This window comes from Myotis lucifugus, unplaced genomic scaffold, assembly GCF_000147115.1.
Source record: "Myotis lucifugus unplaced genomic scaffold, Myoluc2.0 scaffold_261, whole genome shotgun sequence".
Lineage (NCBI taxonomy): Eukaryota > Metazoa > Chordata > Mammalia > Chiroptera > Vespertilionidae > Myotis > Myotis lucifugus.
The window spans coordinates 1,577,113-1,599,639 of record NW_005871309.1 but is presented as its reverse complement, the minus strand read 5'-3'; the positions used below and the strand labels follow the sequence as shown (position 1 = coordinate 1,599,639).

Below are 22,527 nucleotides of genomic sequence, written 5' to 3'. Positions count from 1 at the left end.
ACCCTATCGGGCTGGTTGGCTGCCACAGTGTCTGTAATAGCCACCGGTTGTTCTGGTCGTTCCACCACCTTTCAGTCACTTTGCTTTTATATATATAGATAGATTCTCTTTGTCTAGTGCAGCTCCTGGCTTTATGTCTGGCACATAAATACACAATACATATTTGTTGACTGGTATAATACATAAAATTGTATCTGCCTCAGCAATCCCAATACTTTCGTATTATTTTTATCAGATATTTGATACTTTTTAATCTTTTCTGTTTCTATCCTGTCACATTGTTTATGATTTCTACATGAAGAACTGACACTTAAAATATGACTTTGTTCCAAAAATTGTTGGAATTATTTAAAATCCACACCAATGTGTCCTTCTGGGTGTTGTATTTTACCCTTTTAATGATCATTCTTTTATCCTTTCCTCCTTTATATTTTTATGTGTGACTAGAGTGAGTAGTTTGTTTATAAGACATTTGAAGACTTTGAGTTTTCCTGTAATCCTCTAGTTATTAGTGTTCTCAGTACAATACTCGACCGTTGTCTGAAGAAAGACACATAAGGAGAAAAAGTGTGGGGAGTTGGCCTATCCTAGAATGATCCTTTGGCCTCCAGGCAATAGGGACCTGTGTGAGCACAGCAGGCTTGAGTCACATGCTTTCTCTTTAAGTATGACTTTTGAAGAAGTCGCTCCGCTGTCTTTGGCAGTCTGAGCTCTCTGAAATGTGGTTTCCTGGTAGTAATCTGCTTACTTTCCTCCCACTTTTGAAGTTTGGAGATTCTTTATATTTGTTTTCAACTTTACAGCCATTATTATGACATATCACAGTATTGACTTCAGCTTGTTTATTTGTTGTCAGGCATATTTTCTACTTTTTGTGTTTCTCATCTTTGTTATTTTAATTTCAAAACTTTTCCCAGTAAAATGTTCATTATTGCCGAAACTGGTTTGGCTCGGTGGATAGAGCGTCGGCCTGCGGACTGAAGGGTCCCAGGTTTGATTCCGGTCAAGGGCAGGTACCTGGGTTGCGGGCACATCCCCAGTGGGAGATGTGCAGGAGGCAGCTGATCGATGTTTCTCTCTCATCGATGTTTCTAACTCTCTATCTCTCTCCCTTCCTCTCTGTAAAAAATCAATAAAATATATTTTTAAAAAAATGTTCATTATTAATTTTGATCTATTAATCCGATGTTTTTTCATATATTTTAAGATTTTATTTCAATGATATAATAGCCATATATATTTCTATATTCTTTTATATAAAATTTTTGCTGTTCTCAACATTTTTCTTGAATCTGTATCTTCTATTTTATAAATGGCATGTTTAGGTATCATTATATCATTGTATTATATGAAAGATCTTTTTTTTATCACTGAAGTCAGGTTAATGGTTCCCCGTTTTCCTCTCTCAACTTCAGATTAGGACCTAACAATTGCATCTCCTGAGCCAGTTTTTCCCCAGAACCCAGTGAGATGAAGTAATCCTTTAGAACAACAGAGTCCTGCCCAGGTGGCTCAGTTGGTTGGGTGTCATCCCATGAACTGAAACGTGGTCGGTCCATCCCTGGTAGTGGGCATGCAGGAGGCAGCCATTGATGTTTTCCTCTCATATTGGTTTCACTGTCTCTCTTCCTCTCTCTTTAAAAGTAAATTTCAATTAAAAAAAAAGAAAGAAAAGTGGTACCTAAGAATGTGTATATGGACTAGAATTCAAACACACATAATTTATTGTGTACAGTCCCTGTTTCAGTATTATTTTCCAATTACATTATTGAATTTTAGTTTCTTCATTAACAGTGTCAATGGTATTCCTATGGTTGGATAATTATGAAGCTATAGATAAACACTAATCTTAATTGAAAGCATTTAGCCTAATTGCTTTTTACCCTTAAACAAGCTCATGGTTCTGCTCCTTTGTTCCTTCCTTCAACAAATATATATTAAGTACTTTTTGTAAGTCAATTGTTGGGCAGACTTCAGGCATCCCAGTAAATCCAGGTTAGTTTCTGACATTTGCTACATTTGTTTCAATTCACGTGACAGATTGCAGAAACCTGGTCTAGGATGATATCACTGGATTAGGATGATAGCTACTGGGGAATTTAAATTCTGATTATACATTGAAGGTTGAGCCAAAGGATATATTCTAGTGCTACAAATGACACATGGCATTACATATTGCTCCCAGACCATATGTACCCTTACGAGGTTGTCCAATGCTTTAGAAATGTCAACAGCTGACTACTTGAGCCCTTCCAGTTAAACTTGACAGATTGACCATCCTTGCCCATCAGCTCTTCCTCCAAAAACTTTATTAAACTATCAACGAAGAATTAAAAAGCTATTAGCCATGAGGACAAAGAGAACATAAGAGACAGTGCACGAAAGATTTCAGAAAACGTTTACACAATAAACTAATGGAGATTTAATAGACTTGGCAGACCTAGAAGAAATAGGAATACAGTGCCTGCAGGAGTGGAACACTCGTAAGAAGTGATCTAGTTTGCCTGACAGAATGTCCATAACATAGGGTGAGAGACGATTGACAGCATGATTGGTTGAAAACCCATATACCAATTGGCTGAAGTTGCTCAGTTTCCTCGAGCATTCGGGAAACTGCCCTACTTACATCCATCAAGGTAGCAAGAGGCTGAGTGTGGAGAGACTGAGCCCAGGAGCTTCAGGATTCAGAGATAAAAGATACAGGATGAGGTGGGGGGAGGGTATAGGAGCTAAGAATAGCACGATTATAGAGAAATCTACATTTTGAAATGCAGCCTGCTTTTCCTGCCTTGCTCCTAGCATCCTAGACAGCCAGGTTTAGTATAACCTCCCCACTAACACACACCAACACACTTCTTCCAGTGAGCTTATGGTTTTAACATATTAAGAGGCGGCCAACAATCCCTAGACATTTGAGAAAAGATAAACTTAGGAGACAGATACAAAAACAAATAGCGGGGGGTGGGGGGTGGGGGGTGGGGGGGGAAGTGAACAAAAACAATCAATGGAACACAGGAAACAAAAAGAAGTCAGTATCATCAAGGATATAAGCAAAGGCAAAATCCTTATGACACCAAAACATGTTCATATGAAAAAATCAGAGAACAATTTTTAGTTTTGGAAATTAAAAACGTGATGAACAAAAAGAGGTTTGTTTCAGCCTCTGCTGGTGGCTTGGTCAGACCCCAGAGCGGCTGGGGGGTCAGCAGTCTGCAGGACGAGGTGCTGCCAGCAGGAGGCATGGGCGTGGGCAGTGGCAGGAAGCTGAGCAGATGGCCATGGCAGTGGAGGGGATGCCTGTTGGGGCACTGCTGAGTTGATGGGTGCCTGACACATGGAAGAGTCCAGGATGTTCCTCTATGCTCACCTCTCTATGCCAGCAGCTGCACCTCCCACCGAGTGAAGGACCTGGGAGCATTGCTCTAGAATGAGCGCAGCTCTCTGAGTTCTTGAAGCTCTACCCGGAATAAGCACAGACATTCTAATCCTGAGGAAAAAAGGCTCAGTCTGAAGACAGCTACCATTGGGAACAAGAACATTTTGTGTCGAAGACAGAGAAGTGTCAAAATCTAAGGGATTTAACCAACTTTTTTGGTAAGGGTGGAGAGCGGGGAGAGATCTTGTACATAAACTTTTATCCTGGCTACCAATATTTTGGATAGATCCTTGGCTTTTATGAAGGTGAAACCTAAAATTCTTCTTGCATTGGAGTCTACTATTTTTGCTGGCTTCCAGAATAGTTGAAGAAGAATGCAATGTTTCTTCTACTCATAAAATAATCCAGGTTAGTCCATGTAAATGCACTGGCAGAAAAGAAAAGGAAATATTCTCCTGGAAAAAAAAATCCCAACTATGAATGAAACATACTGCTATCTCATGTCTTTTTTTCTTCTCTCACTTATATAAGACATCAATTTTATATTTAAGAAAGAGAAGAAAAATTGAGCCCTGATAAACTGGAAGCTTAGCTGAAAGTATAAAATTTTCTACCAGTCTTTACAAAAGCAAAGCCATCTGGGTCAGCTTTGTGCCTTCTCAATTGAGAAGTAGAACCTAATTCATTAAACTATTGCCAGTTCTCCTGCTTGTTATAAAGGGTTCAACGATTAAGGACACTGAGTTCTTCTTACTGGAGAGAGGTAGTTTCTAATTACCTAGCTGAATATTTTCTCTTGAAGGTTGAAAAAAGTTGGTTTGGATTGTTTCTAGGTGCAGAACCCAGACCCTCCAAGACAGCAGCTAGAGTGTTCCTGAGCTGTCAATAACACCAGCGAGTAGCATCTTGATGAAGGTGAGGACTCTGAAGATGTGAGTTGTAGAGAATGAAGTCTCAGCAGCTCTCTCTCCGACAGTGATCAAAGATGCACGTTCTTTTTCAACTTGAAGTGGCACAGTGTCTGTGCTGTCCATTTTAGAAATCTAATTGTACTCTGACAGGACTGAAAGTATGTGTATAGTTTATAAACAAAACAATAAATGAGGGATTATGTTGTATTTTTGTCCGGCTCCCATTTAGACAGGAATACATACACTGAAACACCTGTTGTCTATAATTATTCAGACCAGATTTGGTCTGTTTCTACACTCTAAGCTGTCAAATGAGCTAGGACCTCGCTAATGATGAAAAATAGTTAATATCGGCACTTTGTTTTTCTCTGAATAAAAATGATCTTTACTACTTGTTCATATAGATAATAGATTTTGTGTGTATGGATGTAGGAAGCTGAAGGAGAGAACTTTTGTTTTTTTGCATTAATATGAAGTAGGAGACTGAAATATGCTGGGAATAAAACAGAATCTGAGTAGAAATTTAGGGGGAGTGGTGCAGGTTCTGAATGGGTTTTGAGGGAAATTTTGGAGGAAACTAATCAAGGACAAGTAAGGGCACGGAGGTCCTAGCCAAAGCTGGAAGTCATAACTCAATAGGAGTGCAAAATCAAAGAACGAGGGGCTTTTTATCAAATATTCACAACTACCAAAATGTAGAAACAATTGTTACTGCTCATTTAGGTTTTGCAGATTGCTGGTGATGTTGAACTTGAGATGAACAATCTTGAAGCCCAAGGTAAGTAAGGAAGGAAGGTAACCTAGGAACAGAACTAAAAAATCCAAAGAAAATAGGGAATCCAGGGACTGGAGGGTTTGTTGAGATTGTTGTACAGATTTGGTGTGAAGGATATTATGAGAAAGGTGAAAAAAACAAAAATTTGTTTATAAAATTTTGAATATGGAACTTTGAAATTTCTAAATGACCTGTTAAAGGTGTGTGCCTTGGAGGAGGGCAGAGAAGGAAAGGGTAACGTGAAAGAGATCTAGGGAACGTGAAATTAGGATGTGGTCTTTTCTCTACATGAACTCTGAACTCTCCCAGAATTGTGGCAAAAAGAGACTGTGGGCCGGTTCTGAAAGTCTACACTGAATGAAGTGAGCTTAACAAGGATGATAAAAGATAAGAAGCCCTCAATGAGGACTTTTACAGGCAGATGGAAGAGTAAAGATCTGGAAGAAGAACTGGAGCTGTGGAATGTCATTTCCACTCTCTCTCAATAAACTCACTTACGTGTGGATGTGGAGGAAAGAATAGCTTCCAACAGAGAGGCTTGTGGGAGTATTGAAAGCCATAATGAATCAAGGTGTCTCTTCCTGTAGCACCCATTTCCACACATACTAAACAATTTTATACAGCTGAGATGAATACAAACTCAGATATATTTTGAAGTACGGTAAAAAATTTATGTACATGTTAATGATAAAGAACAACAAGTTCCTAAGAAAATTTATAGTTATGAAATGCTACTTTGGGCTAATTCTCTGGTTCCTTTGGAAGACTGTCTGTCCACTGTTCTCCATGTAGAAATACTTTACAGTTATCTAACAGGCAAGGGGAGGTGAAGAGATTTTGAAGGAAAGGTTGGGATATAGGGCAGTTCATTATCCACAGAAAAGGGTGTTGCCTGGCAATAGAGAAGAGGAGTTGGGGTAGTTGGGTTGTTCAATGGAGAGAAAGGTCAGGAAGAGAAGTCTGAAAACAGTAATGGTGCAGGGGCCCTAAAAAAGAAAAGAGTCCAGGTTATTGAATTTTTTCAGTGATTAAGAAAAACTGGAATGAGGATTGTTCACAGATATGAACGCTGAGAAAGAAAACACTTACTAAGAAGGGCTCCTGGTGGCTAACTGGGGTCAAATTAAACAAAACAAAAAAACCAACAACAACAAAACCAGAACCTACTCGGGCCTCTTAGGCAAACTGCACTTTGGGGAGAAGTCTGCACTCAACTGCCTGCCTGCACTGTCTCTGTCATCTGAGCCAGCCCTTACAAAGGAATTCCTGGAATCCTATTTCATCCAATAGGACTGAGACTTTGCCCATCTAATTGGAGCTGCCCAGCTCCAACCAACCAGAGTGGCTCTATTTTGACCAATCAGGACAGTGCCTTTTGGACCAATCAAACTTCGAGGATTTGGAGTCCTTATTTGCATGAGAACAGACCAATCACAGACCAAGGGCAGGGACCACTGTTCATATAATCAGCTCCCCTCTGGCTCTGAGAGCTACTTTCCCTTTGCACTGAAGATTGAAGCCTGCATCTCCCTGACTGAGTTGAAACAGTCTAGATGTTTTGTGGTAAAAGAGCAGAATAGACCAGAGCAGACCAGCACAGACCAGCACAGGCCAGAGCACACTGTCACAGAGCAAAGCGACCAAAGCATAGTGGAGCAGGCCAGTGCAGCATGGAGCAGAGCAAAGCAAACTACTGAGGAGCAGAGCTGTCTAGGGGAAGGGGCCTGGCCCCAGGGCAACCTCACAGCTGTGCTCTATCACAATTGAGCTCTTTTGTTCAGAACAGTCTCCTTCTTCACTGCTCCCCAAATTGGGGATTCCTGTTGGTGTTAAGTTGGAGCCAAGGACCATGGGTTGGCACTGGTGATTGTCCTCCAATATTTTCCATTCTAAGTTTTGCACAAGTCATTTTTTGTGTGCTAAAAATACTGTGTCTCAGGGAGCTGGTAAGGCTGTGTGAGGAGATTTTCTGCAAGTATCAAGAGTTCTGACAATTTCAGGGCTTTTTCATGGTGTGAGAGACAGTGATGAGTCATTACTTTAAGTTCCTTCATGTAACCCTCAGTGTAGTGTGTCTTATAATTAATTCTGATGGTGACAAGATAACTTACTCTTTCCTGCCAGGTCAGAGACAACCAATAAAGACTGGGAAACAGGATTTTACATTTTACATTTTATTTTATTATCTTATTATTTATTTATTTATTTATTTATTTATTTATTTTAAGGTTTCTATGATGCTTGTCTCTTCAACCTCTTTAAGACAGTTGAGTTGTGCAAACTGATGAACAACATTGAGCTCCTCAGCAAACTTAACTTTTAAGCCCCCCAATATCAGCTCTTTGGGTCTTCCACTTACAGTGTCTTTAATCCTGGTTCTTAGAACTATTTACTTATATCAACAATTACAGCAACACTGGTTTCCTTCCCTTAAAGGCTATTTCTTCCTCATAAGAGATCCCTAAAAATGCATTCGATTAAAGACATATTTCAGAACACTTGAAGCTCTTTTCTTCCATTGCCAAGATAATTCTGTTATTTTGAAATTATGAAGCACTCTCATCTATACAGCTTTGTGAAGAAAAGCTTTCTTCTTCAAATGTTATTGGATATTGAATTTTAGTTCCTGTTTTTCCTCTCGGTGAAAAAGCAGGCACATTATCTTCAGATAAACTAATTTAATAATTTATTAATGACCACATGACAATAATTAAACCGGGTAGGGATATGAATGGTGAAATAAAGAAAGCTTATAAAAGAAACTCTGACATTTAAAGAATTGTATTTTCAGTCTAACCTGAAAAAGCTGCAGTTGTTTCCAGAAGGAACTAAAAGCAAGCCAGTTGAAAGAGATTGGGAGTTTGGAGCAATTGACAAAAGGGAATTTTTCTAAAAAGGCAGACGGTGGTCTTAGAAAAGGAGACTTGCTAAATATATTGGGTACAGGCAGGAATTAAAATTTCCACATTGTGTTTTTGAGGCTATCAGGATGGGACTTAACCTGGAATTACTGAGTGTAAATCTAGCAAGAAAGTAACATCTGCGGGTGTTAGTGGTTTTCTAGACTGAAGGGATAATGACAAAGGAATGCTAACCTTGGGATGAAATGCTTAATTTTTACTTTTAAGAGATACTGTTCTCATCTAGGTACAATAAGGCATCAGTTGACATCTATTAAACAAAATCTGAACTTAGTCAATCATTTAAGCATCAAATGATTTACTGATTTAAAAAAAGATAAGTTCAGTTGGTTAGAGCATCATCCTGATACAACAAGTTGCAGTGCAATCCCTAGTCAGGGCCCATACAAGAACCAACCAATGAATGCATGAGTGGGTAGTGCGACAGGTGGAAGTCCCTCCCCCTTCCTCTCTCTAACATTAACAGATAAAGAAATGAATAAATAAAGACAACAAAATTGTGTTAGAAAACAACACAACTGAGAATAGGTGGGGATTTGCTGTGGACACTTGAAGATGATGTGACTTTGTTTAAAAAAAATGTTGTGATATAAGAACTAAAATGAAGAAACACAAGAACTTAAAAACAGAACAATGGGAATCATACATATTAAGAAGATTTTAGTGATAGATTTATTGGTGGGACTTTATCTAAAGTTCACAGAAATACTGTACATTCTTAAATAGAAAAGTAGTACTGACTTAGGAATCTTAATTGATATGTTGAGTTGGACAATAGGGTGGTGGTGACAGCTATTGCAATTATCCAAATGTTAAAGAATTTCCCCTGCAGAGCAAGTTTTGTAATAAGGAGAAATAAAGAAGAAATAGGTATAAGGTTGTGGAAAATAAACTGATGAACAAAAGTAGATCCAGAGACATAGAATTAGTTACTTGTTAATTCCTGTTGTCATTGACTGAGGTGACATTTATTTATTTATTTATTTATTTATTTATTTATTTTTATTTTAAATAGGTATACTTTTTAAAATATATATTTTATTGATTTTTTACAGAGAGGAAGGGAGAGGGATAGAGAGTTAGAAACATCGATGAGAGAGAAGCATCGACCAGCTGCCTCCTGCACATCCCCTACTGGGGATGTGCCCGCAACCAAGGTACATGCCCTTGACCGGAATCGAACCTGGGACCCTTCAGTCCGCAGGCCGACACTCTATCCACTGAGCCAAACCGGTTAGGGCCTGAGGTGACATTTAAACACAGATTAAAAAAATTGTTCCCCTTTTGTTTATGACCCATCTTTCTTTTCTAGCTCTTCTTTATAGCTGTCAGTAATCTTTCATAGTTTATTTTTGTTTCCCACTTTTTTGGGTTTTTAAGATTTTTATTATCATCTTTGGTTATTTGATTTTCAAATTTTTTTATTCTTCAGAAATATTGACAATTAAAACAATATCTTTTTTCTTTTCACATTTTTAACATAAACGGTGTACAATATTTTTCTTATAATTTATAATCCCTCAGTATGTTATCTATTTTATTATTTCATTTATATTTATTTATTTTTTCAAAATTTATCATCACATTTTGTATTGCACTGTTCTTGCTGCCAAGAATTAGCTCCTAAAAGTAATTTATTTTATAATTTTTCCTTTGATAAATAAGTTAGTCAATTTATGTATAATTTTTGTGTTTACTTTTTATTTTTTCCTAAAGTTTAATTTATAGTGATTTAGAAATGAAAATAAATATATTTTAAACTTATTTTGTTATGTATTTTAAAATAATGAAATTATTTTATAAAATTTATACTTCTGTGATAGCTTTGATTGCCTCCTATATTATTTGATATGTTTTATTTTTAATGTAGTTAAGATGTATCCATGATATTATAAATATATAACTTGATAGTTTTTAAATTATAAATGTATAATTTAGTATTTAAATATTTTTAAATTGATGTTTCTATCTCTTTCCTTTCCTTTTCGCTCTGAAATCAATAAAGATATATTAAAAAACAAAAAACAAAAAGAAAACAAACAAAAGAATCCCCACAATGATGAGGTAGCTCCTAATGGCCAAAGCCAGAACAAGTTGAGCAACAAAATAAAAACAAACAAATTATGATCATCACCAAACTATGAAATAAATATGCATAAGTCCATACAGATATACCTAAATGATTGAATAAAATCAGGGAGAATAAGCCAATCTTTCAAGCAGGAGAATTCCTAGTAGCTTTTGTAGATACTCTGTCTTCAAAGAGTTGGGACATAATTCCCCACTTCTTTTTTTTTTTTTTTTTTAAATATATTTTATTGCATTTTTTACAGAGAGGAAGGGAAAGGATAGAGAGTTAGAAGCACCGATGAGAGAGAAACATTGATCAGCTGCCTCCTGCACACCCCCCACTGGGGATGTGCCGCAACCAAGGTACATGCCCTTGACCCAATCTTTCAAGCAGGAGAATTCCTAGTAGCTTTTGTAGATACTCTGTCTTCAAAGAGTTGGGACATAATTCCCCACTTCTTAAAAGTGAGCTACACATAGTGACATCGTGACTTCCAAAGAATACAGTGTGGAAATGGAAGAAAAAGAGTAACTTTACAGTGAAAAAAACTGACAAATACTACCTCAGCCAAGTGTAATCAAGAGCAATTAAACATGTTGATCATATGAGAAGGGGACTTTACCCCTGTGGCCTCTCCCCAAACCTATAACCTCAGCCTACTCATTAAGAAAAAAATCAGAACTCAAATCGAGGGACATTTTACAAAATCTGTGATCAGCACTCTTGAAACTGTCAAGGTCACCCAAAACCAGAAAAGCCTAATAAAATGTCACAGTCAAGAGAAACCTAAGTGTACATGACAATTAAATATAATGTGGTATCCTGGAGATCCTGCAACAGACAAAAATGACATTAGGCTAAAAACTAAGAAAATATGAATAAAATATGGACTTTAGTTAACAATAATGATTGGTTCATTAGTTGTGACAAATGTACCATAGCAATGTATGCTATTAAGGCTGTGGATATATAAAAATTCTCTTTACTACCTTCTCAATTTTTCTGTATATATAAAACTGTTCTAAACTAAAATATTCATTTAAAAAATCTATTGTGGGAGTAATTTTTTTGTTCTTTTCCCCACCATAAAATGTTTTCTTTGATCTGTAATTCTATTCTGCATGTCATTTAGATAGTAGCCTAAAATAGAAAAGTCACTAAAACAGACTCTTACTAATGTAGTTTGTAACAATATGCCTGAGAGAAAAAGATCAATGGGAGAGTGTCCTTGTGATATTATAGTCAGAGACCCTGCAGAAAACCACAAAATTCTTGGAAAGTTGTCCTACAGAGAGAGCACAGAGAATCTCATTAACCTGAATAGCTGGGCATGGGCCCTGACTTTAGCTTTTTGGTAAGTGCAAAGGCAATTCTGGTTCACACTAAAGATAATGCATCACTGCTTTATTACGTGATTTAGCACTGTACACATAATAAATATATACTGTCTCTAGACTCTCTTTACTCTCTATCTCTCTGATATAGTCATTTAATTTAAAGTTGCTATACAATCTAGCTGAACCATGATCAGCTCATAGCTCATAGTTCTTCATCTTTCTTTACAAGACCTTGCCTATAACCACAAACTAAATTTCTCTGGCCTGGATGCTTGGAGTATAGAGATGAATAAGATATACATGCTTCTCATCCTAATAGAGGTTACAGTATGATGAGAAAGACAAATATTAAACAAGTAATTATCCAGACAACTAATCAATTATAAAGGTGACAAGTGCTATGAAAGAAGAACTAAGGCTATAACATGTCAATTTGCCCAATGTTTGTGTTTGAGTGGAGGCGAGTGTCAGGGAGGTTTCCATAATGAAGTAATGTTGAATCTGAGACGTGAAGGATGAATTAAGTTAGCTAGTGTATAACTGTGGAGTTCAAGAGAGTGTCAATCAAGCAAGTAAGAGGTTTAGAGGCAGAGGGAAGAGTATTGCAGAAGTTCTGTGTGGGAAAACCCAACTAATGCAATAATTCAGACAAAGAGAGGAAATGCTGGGAGAAAGAATTTTCATGTGATTTTAAAGAATCATTTCACAGATTACATACTAATTACAATAGTCAAAATGTACCTTTACATGAAGAGATTTCGTGGTCGCTTAATTACCAAATAACCAACTTAGCATCACCCATAGTAGTAGAACTGCCTATGCATGTCTTCAGATGGGATTTGGTAAAAAAGTACACTATATCATCTATGTGCTATTCTTTCCAAAAATATTTAATTGAATCTAATAATGAGAGAAAATTAGACAATTCCAGAACATGGGACACTCTACAAGACAAATAGCCTGAACTTTTTGAAAAAAAAATCATAAGATGAAGAGAGATAAAAGAGAAATAATGAGCACATGCAAATATGTGAATATTAATTAGGTACTGGATTGGGAAAAAATCAACATGGAATATTTATTAGACATTATGGAAGCGTTAATTTTCTTAGATATTATAAATATATAGGAGAATGTTTTTATTCATAGGAGATACATGCTAAAATATTTAGAAATGAAGTTTCAGGTCTTCTACAGCTTATTTTCAGTTGAGTCAGCAATATACTCACACATACCTGCATGTGTGTATATATAATGTTAATGTGTATGCATATAAATATAATGAAATATTTGTATATTTAATGAGTGAGTTAAGTTCACCAGCAATGAAATGAATGTAAAGCAATCAAACAATAATAAAGCATTTCCCTCTTATCTTAATAAAAAGGGTAAATTATGCCTCTCACACGATTTACTAAGGCAAAAAAGGTGGAAAAATTCTCAATATCTTTCCTTAAATATTAAAAAGTAAATGTTTGAAATCTAAAGGAATCACTCCTGCATATTTTGAAAATGTGAACAACCAGAACATTTTCCAGCTATCCTAGATATTAGAAAACAAAATCTTAAGGTTTTCATATGTTAAGTGAGAGTTTCTACTTTTTTCGTGGAAGAAAAATGTCCAACCCTATGGGGTCTCCTCTCTTCCCAGTGGCATATGTGTACTGGGTATGCTCTAGCAACATTTAGAAAATTGTATTTACAGGTATGCTTCATGGCCATATGTTTTCATTCCATTTTTATTGCAAGTATTTTTGCTCGAACAAAGTAGTTTTGTCTTTATATGAAGAGATTCAGGGCTTTTAGTTTGCCAGCCTGAGAATGGGGCTTCTGGGTACTCTTTTTTAATAGGTTGTGCAAGTTATCATTTTTGCTTGTGTTGTGTGTGTGTGTGTGTGTGTGTGTGTGTGTGTTTTAAGTTCAGCAATGGTACAAAGATATTTCTGTATTGCTTTGTTTCACTGTGTAATAGATTCTAGTATGATTCCCATGAGTTAGAATCTGTGAAAACATTTTCCTTACTAAGAAAAAAAATGCATGGGAAATTAACTTGCTTCTAAGTCCTGGTGGAAGTGATGAAACTTGATGTTTAATGATGCTCCCTTGTGATTTGGAGTGCACATTTCTAAGACTGGGCAAGACTACAATTAAATTTCTAGTTTCTTCTATTGCCTAGAGGGAGAGTTCATCCAAGCTGATCCAGGCATTGCTTTCTAATAATTTCCTTTGCATCTGCTGTGACAACACGACACATTTCATTCTCTTATAACCACTGAAGTCAGAACTTTTTCCCTACAGCTAACATAAATTCCTAAACTTGTAACTTCATTTTGGTGTTATCTTGTTCAGATGAGAAATAATGACAGTTTAAAAGATATTTCTGAAAGAATAAAAATGCATAAGCATTTGTTTTATACTGAACATTTTCTCGGTTCTCCATATAGTGTTTGTGTTGCTCAGGGTTTGGGAGTAAAACATAAGGAAGATGGTAATTGATCCAGTTGATGGGAGCAAAGTTGAAGAGTGTTAGGGCTGAAGATTCTGTCGGTGGTCCCCACTTTTTTTTATCCTGGATTCTCACTTCTTTTCTTTCCTTTTTTTTTAAAGTGGATTTTTGTTGTTGTTGTTTTAATATATTTTTATTGATTTTTTTACAGAGAGGAGGGAGAGGGATAGAGAGTTAGAAACATCGAAGAGAGAGAAACATCAATCAGCTGCCTCCTGCACACCCCCTACTGGGGATGTGCCCGCAACCAAGGTACATGCCCTTGACCGGAATCAAACCTGGGACCATTCAGTCCACAGGCCAACGCACTATCCACTGAGCCAAACCAGTTAGGGCCTCGCTTATTTTCTTAAATTTATATTTACACCTTTCCCAAAGTTATAGGTGAAAGACAAGAAAAAAAGAGGCATATCATTAGATTGTGTAAACTTTGCTTTTCATAAAGCCACAACGATTCAAAGATGGAGAAAAAAATAAAGTCATAACTATTTGCAGTACCTCACCGTATACAAAAGAGGGTCCTCTTTTTCCTTTTGCCCTCTGCACTGCACAATTCTTCTCCTTAAGAAAAGTGACATGCCTTCTAGGACTTTGGGTGACTGATGCAAGGTTAACTATGTCAAGACAATCATTATGCAACAACGAATCTGAGCAGAAATTTGAATGATATATAGGGCAATGCAGGAAAAAATCCATGAGAATAGCAATTGAGGGAAAAGGTAGTAAATGAAATGGTCCCAAGTTAGGAACTAGTTCAGTACATTAGTGAATAGAAATAAGACTACAGGGACTGAACATAAGGTTAGGTTTGCAATATCATAGGAATCTTTGTAGTGTCCACCAAGATCTATTGCTTTTAAAGCCCCGAGCTTCAATGTAAAGTGTCCGACTCCCCTGGTTGCCCTTGGGCTTCCATACTGGAGAAACTCATTGGTTTATAAACTTAGTTCTAGGTAGTCTGCCTTTGGAACAATTTATTTCTTTTAGTTATAGTCTTTGATTATGTTTTCTAACTTGGTTCAATAGTTTTTTTGTGGTTATTGCCAAAAAAAGGGAACAAAATAAATGAAATGATTAGTAGTAAAAGCAGAAAGTATTGTCTTTAGGAATAGGGAAGAGTGTGTATTGTGAGTATTGTTTTTATATTACATTAATAAATTGTGTCACCCATCACAGTAATGGAATAAAATATAAAAAAGATGCTCTTAAATCTGTTTAACTAAATGTACAAATTTAATTATGGCAATAAAAAGACTCCAGGACATTCAAAGAATACTGGACTTTTTAAGATTATGAATCTAAATATGGAATTGAATTGAGGTTTTGTTTTGTTATTTCCTGACAGAAATTCTAAAAGTGTTTTATATCTCTTGGAAACAACTGTGTGTTTCAGAGTGCGGTTTAACATTTTCTTTGAGAGGTTGTTTTGCCATGCTAATTCATACTGGAGTTATAATTTTTTTTTCATTTCTGTCCCCCAAATTGCATGATAGACTACTCTAAGCTATTTTATAGTTTTCTTTCTTTCCTTCTCTCTCTCTCTCTCTCTCTCTCTCTCTCTCTCTCTCTCTCTCTCTCCCCTCTCACAGGAGGATATGCTTATTGACTTTAGAGAGAAGGTAAGGAAGAGAGAGAGCGAGAAACATCAATGTGAGAGAGAAACATTGCCCCAACCTGGGGTGGAACCTGCATCCTAGGTATGTGCCCTGACCAGGGATCAACCTGCAACCTTTCGGTATACAGGGTCACACTCAAACCAACTGAGTCACACTAGCCAGGGCCCCATAGTTTTATTTATTTTTTTAAATAAATTGAAATGCAGGTTTCTATGGTCTGGTTAAAGGAAAAGAATTTCAATAATGTTTGCCTTTGTCTGGTTCCTCTTTAGAACTGTTTCTTTGCTCTGACATTATTTTTACTTCCCTTGATTCTGTTTGAAACCTGCATATAGTAGCTTTTCAGAAGCCTGCTTTTCTACTTGTCTAGATGTCTTTCTAAATAATGAAGCTAAACTGGTGTGCTTATATCTGCTTTACTTTTATTACAAGTCTCTTTCAACTTTCTCATTCCTGTGCTCTTACTTTTATTTCCTGGGGAAACCAACCTGATTATTTTCAGCCTTTTGCAGAAAAATATTTGTGACTCATGGTTTCCATTTTATTCTTCTATATTAAAGAAATCCAAGCATGGTCTTTTAAAAAAAAATCTGCTTTACTTACCTATTTTTTTTCTTTTTTTTTTTTATTGCTTAAAGTATTACAAAGGGTATTACATATGTGTCCTTTTTTTTTTCCCCGCCCTTGACAATCCCCTGGCCTCCCCTACTCCCCAGTGTCTTATATCCATTGGTTATGCTTATATGCATGCATACAAGTCCTTCGGTTGATCTCTTACCCCCCTCCCTCCTGCCCCCCAACCCTCCCGGGCCTTCCCGATTTTGATTAATGTTTTTATCATATGCTATTTATTCAACAGAAGGAGGAAATATAGCTCTGAGATATTTTGTTAATTGGTTTTTCATTCACTAAATAGTTGGTATGCTTCAAGTATTGTATTTTTTTTTTGCCATGTCTATGATCTTTCTGTTCAAATCATGGTTCTATGTATATTCAAATCATGGCTCTCCCATTTACTCTCTGACTGGGATGCAAGCATTGGAATTAAACACCTGAGGGTGTGAATGTTACCAGCTGTCCCTTACTAGCTTGGTGATATTGGGCAAGTTATTTTAGAATTCTAGTCTCCACATCAGTAAAATGCTGGTAAAATCACAAGTTGCACATCAAATGAGTTAAATCCAAACCTCTTGGTATTTTATTTTGCACTTACATACTTAAAAAAGTTTTGACTACTGCAATTACTAATAATTATTTTTTTCCTTAATCACTCTCACAATCCCTTGTTTAATATGAAGAACATGAGTTCTCAATACTTGCTTGTTATACTGCTTGTAATGGATAATAAATAATATATGTAAATATGGAGTCTATAGCTTGTTGTCAATACATATTAGTTCTCTTCCTGTCTCACTCCTCCTTTCATATATTCCGTAGGTGCAAAGTTCAGTTAATTTCTTGTCATAGTTTTATAATCATTCACTTCAATATAGCTTCTTATAAATGTTTCAAAACATATAAGGTGCTTTGTAAAAATACAGATTTGAAATTGCAGAAATTGGTGCAGACCAATCAACTGAACCATAAACCCAGGGTGGGACCGTTTGCATTTTAAAAATGAGTCTAATGCACTTCAAAGCATAGAACTCTATCATAGCTGAGAGGTCATAAAGACAATGTAAAGAGCGGAAATCTATAAACATATATAATGTAGTAGAGTAAGTCATGCATGTATGAAATCATTAGCAGTTGAAGACAGGAAAGTACTAAAAGTACAGATTATAAAATTTTAATGAAATGTCGTATTGAGCATCCATGATCTATTACGGAACAAGAACAATAGGAAGTAAAGTACACTTTATTGATATCTGTCAATAATTTACCCTTGAGGTAAGAGCAGCCACCCTAGGAAGAGCTCCTGCATATTGCCCCCTTTGTAAGTTGTAATGACTTCAAGTAGTATGACAGATAACCATTTACTAAGGTTCTCTCTCTCTCTCTCTTTCTGTCTTTCTCTCATCTATATCATCTATCTAATCTATCTACCATCATCATCGTCATCATCACCATCATCATCATCATTATTTAAATGAATGGCTGGTGCAGAGGGCTATGGTCCAGAATTTTTCAAAATGAGAAGGTCATTTTTCAACACTTGCTTTTGATGCTCATCAATCAACATTGTCTTATATTCACTGAGAAATTTTCTCTTCCTTCAACCTAAAATGCCTTTTCTCATCACTATTACACATTAATTTTCTAAGTATACAGTCAGCTCAAATTGGCTAAATGTCTATGTTATTATGCAGAGGACTTATGCAAAGCCTCTGGTTTTTGACAACCAATGCAAATTGTGTATTTCTTACAAATCAAAAGACCAAGTTGTAAATTGGTAATCCATAAATTTTTTCATATGTAGATCTGCCTTATAATTATCACAAGTAAATATGTTGGGTAGTAAAAAAAAGTGTGTTGCATATAATAGGTTATTAAAAGATGGTTAATACGTACATTTTTAAATTGAAAAAAATATCAGACTTATTGCAAGAATTCTAGAGTTTTGATTTCATTATATCTCTACTACAGGCCTGGTGCACGAATTTTTACACGGGTGGGGTTCTTTGGCCTGGCCTGCAATCAGGGCCGGTGGGTCGGGGGGAAGGACCATGGGAGATCGGTCAGCCATGGGAGCTTGGCTGTGGGAGTACACTGACCATCAGAGGGCAGCTCCTGTGTTGAGTGTCTGGCCCCTGAAGGTCAATACACATCATAGCGACCAGTCGACCAGTCATAATGGTCACTTGGGTTTTTATATATATGTAGATGGGATATCCAACATTTGAGCTAGTTTTGACTTCTGTACAAGGCAGTACAGAATAACAGATAGGAGTCAGAGGATATGGGTTATAGTCCTGCTTCTGCCAAGTATTAACTGTGATTTTGGGATGAAAGCTTTTCTTCATTTGATAATACAAGTTACTATGAATAGATGCCTAAAATGTGCCAATGATGTCCTTACGTGTTCCATTGGCCTATGTCATTTAATCCTCAAGTTAACTATACTGTCATCATCCCCATTATTTAGGTGAGGAAATTGAGGCTCAAGGAGGTGTACTACTTTTTACAGGTTAGATATCTCATGAAAAATACTTAGAAGATAAACTCCATTTTATCTGCTTCCAAGGCCTGTGGAATTTGCAATTAACTATTGTAAAATACTCCCTCTCAAAAATTTATGAAATTAGAAAATATATATCATATATTAGTTTTCTTTTAGGATTCACAACACATGATGTTAGTTATTGTTAAGAAGGCAGTAAGTAAGCTTATATTTTTTACTTTTCAGATGAAGGAAATGTAGAGGATGAATCATCTTGTATAACAAACAATTTCAAAGCATGATAACCTAAATATAGTTTTTTATTTAGCTCAAGATTCTGTGGCTCAGTGTATCTGGACTGGGGTCAACTGGACAATTCTTCTGGATCATGCATGAGAGCAAGACAATTCTAGTTTTGGGGATTAGCTGGCTATCATCTAGATCAGGGGTGGGAACCTTTTTTCTGCCAAGGGCCATTTGGATATTTATAATGTCATTTGTGGGCCATACTAACTTATTAACTTAAAAATTAGCATATTTAGTCGAACATTTAATTAACTTACCCCTAAGCAGGATCAGACCAAATGATTTCACGGGCCAGATGTTTCACACCCCTGATCTAGGGGAAGAGATGAGAAGTTTTAGCTGCTGGGAAGCACTTTATTTCATTTCTAAAAAATCCTTGTTCTGTTTTGTTCTCTGACTTGCTTCCTAATGCTATTTCTCTTTGTACAAAAGAGGTTTTGTGTGTGTGTGTGTGTGTGTGTGAAAGAAGAGGAGAGAGAGAGAGAGAGAGAGAGAGAGAGAGAGAGAGAGAGAGAAAGAGAAGAGAGAAGAGAGAAGAGAGAGAGGAGAGAGAGAGAAAGCTAAGTCTTGTTCTCATAGTACCAGGGCAGGGTTCCAAGAAAGAAAGAGAGAGCATAGATGCCTGAAGAACCTTCTAAAGTTGAGGCTTTGTACTGGTACAACATCACTTCATTTCATTCTATTGGCCAAAGCAAGGTATACAGCTGGTACAGATTCAAGGGCTGGAGAAATAGACTTGATGGGAGAAGGTGAAGAGCCTCATATGACCTTACAAAGGGTCATACCTATAGGGAGGGATGAGGAATGGTGGCCATTTTTTAGTCTATGGAAGAGGAACTTGTCTATAAATAGTATTTTGCTTTTTGAAGGTGAAGAATATTTAAAAAATTCTTATAATGGACTTTAAAAGAGTTAAATTGTTCAAATGTTAAACTTACCAGATGTCATTTTGACATTCACAGTGTGGCTTCATGAGATCAAGCCACACTTCTGGTGGGGATGTCCTGCTAGGTTTCTGTAGCTCTCTGTACTGTTGACTGGAGGCTATAAAGGAAGCAGCCTTTCAGCCACTTCTCCACAGGGGGTGATGTCTCTGGTCTTTTAAATCCTTGCTCTACACAGACCAACAAAGGAAACCACAACTGCTTTTTCCCTCAGCTTTCCATTGCCGTCTTTTAAAGATCTGTTTTCTTTTCACTTTTGTCTTTTACAGCAAGATCAGCGGAGTTAGCTGGAGGGGTTTTCTGTACTCTCATGTCTTATATAATAAAGCCTGGATATTTGTCTTAGGATCTTCCCCTCTTATATTGACCAGAAAAACAGACAAAAACAAAGGCTATTGCATTCACTGCTTCATCCATTCTCCAGTGAAATGCACTCTCATCCTTTAATTTCTCACATTTTTATTTTCAAATGTATCTGACAAGTTCTCTATTGTCACATCTAATCCTTTATGAATCACAAGAAAAGTCTGACTTCTAAAAGATGATCCCTCTGGTCAGTGTGATTATTTCTAGGTAGCTATATAAGCTTAGACTCAAATTGATTAGTTACATCTTTTTCTCATTTGCCCCTCATGAGTCTTTGTATCCCGCACCCCCCCTTTTTTGGTTTCTCTATAGATCCCTCATAATACACCTTTATTATAATCAAACTGAAGGTTTTCATGATTGGTTCTTGCCAACTGTATAAGTTATCATTCCAGAAGTCTTATAATTTAATGTGAATATATCCTCTACTTAAATTAAAAAGGAGTAATTTATGTAAAGCATTTTGATCAGTAAATGTTATCTATTATTATAAATGCTTCTGCTACTGTATTTACTATTGGTAGTTTATTTTAAAGCAAACCATATAACTTTTTATCCCTACTGAATTTATAACATTAAGCTATATAAGGACCATATAGACAATATGAAGGTGCATGTTAGAATTTGAATACAATTTTTCTTTGTAAAATTTCAGGCAATTGAAATGAACTATTACTTTGAGAAATTCCTCAGTGATTGATAATAGTAAAAAACTAGAAACATTCCCTCAGTATTTAACCTTTACACATTTTTGTATGTGTTAGTAAAGGAAAGTTATATTTTCACAAAGCTGCTCCTTAGTTTATTACTGCACATTTATTGTCATATTGTTAGTGTATTTTTATAAATGTATACATGCCATATTTTCTTACATTAGTTTCCTAGATATCAATGAGCTTTTAAAGACCTTTCAGTTCTTCGCTTTAATTATTTACTGTCATAACAGATAGGTATGTTCTTTAGTAAACTGTTTACTGCCCACCTTGCAGGTCCCTATAATGCTAAAACTTTATCAGTAACTCATAACTCTCGCTCTTTTCAGATCATAGTGTTAGTATCAATTACTGTTCTTCAAACAGATTTCCTTCTACTTACAACCTGGTGTTTCACCTCCTCTGTGGACCTCAATCCTGTCAAAGCATACCTGTGGAATAGGCGCTCACTTCCTCCTTCCTCCCGCTCTCCCTCACTTCCTAGAAATATACACACAGACACAGAAACACATATTTTTGGTGGTGGTGAGAACTGATAAGGGTTGAATTGTCTCCCAGCCTCCCTTCATCCCCCTCCAAAGAGAGATGCTGAAGTCCTCATCTCCAGCACCTCAGAATGTGGCCTTATTTGGAGATAGGTTCTTTATAGCGATGGTTCAGGTTAAAATGAAGGCATTAAGGTGGGTCCTAATCATTAGGTCTTTTAGTGCTTTTCTGCAAGGGGGAATTTGGACACAGAGCCAGCCTGCATAAAGAGAAAATGATGTGAAGAGACACAGGGAGGATTTGGCCATGTACAAGCCAAGGAGAGAGGCCTGCAATAGATCCATTTCTCAGAGCCCTCAGAAGAAACCAACCCTGACAACACTTCATAGCCTCCAGAACGGTGGGATAATGTGTCTCTGCTGTAAACAATGCAGCTTGTGATACTTTGTTATGGCAGCCCTAGCAAACTCATATAATACGAATTTAAGAATGGCGAGACATTGGCTAATTAGATCATTGCTTTGGTACTTGGATACCTGTAGTTCGTCTTTTCCGTTTCTGGTAAAGAAACCCGAATTTTTACTTGCTAGGGCATGTTTCTGGAATAAACTTTTTAAAACTTGTTTTGTTTTATATAATCATGATGTGGTGCCTGGAGACCTACATTTGACAGAAAAGAGCAAGCCAGAGCCATGAATAAGACACTAGAAACCAGACTCACTTGTCACCTGTAAGTAGACCTCTCTCTCATCAGCAGTCATTAAGAAAAAAAAAAAAGAAGCAATTGGTTTTAGATTCTCTCTCACTTGTTGGGAGGGGTGGGACAGCGGGAAGAGAAAGGGTGTGGAGAGCGGGGTGTCAATAAGGTAGGCAGAAGCTCCAGAGAGGGTGGGGATAGAGCATCATCAAAGAAAAATAGATGAACCTGGTTGGTACAACACAGCTTCCCCAGACCCACCCACCCACCCTTCCCCAGCTCTGTGCTCCGGCGGCGGTGGTTGCAGGCGAGCGGCGCGGAAGGGGCAGTTTCAGCAGCAGCTGCTTTGGGGGGGGAAGAAACAAAACCTGCGGGTCGAAATCGGGGCAGGCTGACTCCACC

The 22,527-nt window shown here is 36.8% G+C and overlaps 1 pseudogene; it reads left to right on the top strand.

Annotated features, from left to right (window-relative positions):
• The first annotated feature begins 3,135 nt into the window (after positions 1–3,135).
• LOC111827994 lies at positions 3,136–7,385 on the top strand (annotated as a pseudogene).
• Positions 7,386–22,527: the final 15,142 nt, after the last annotated feature.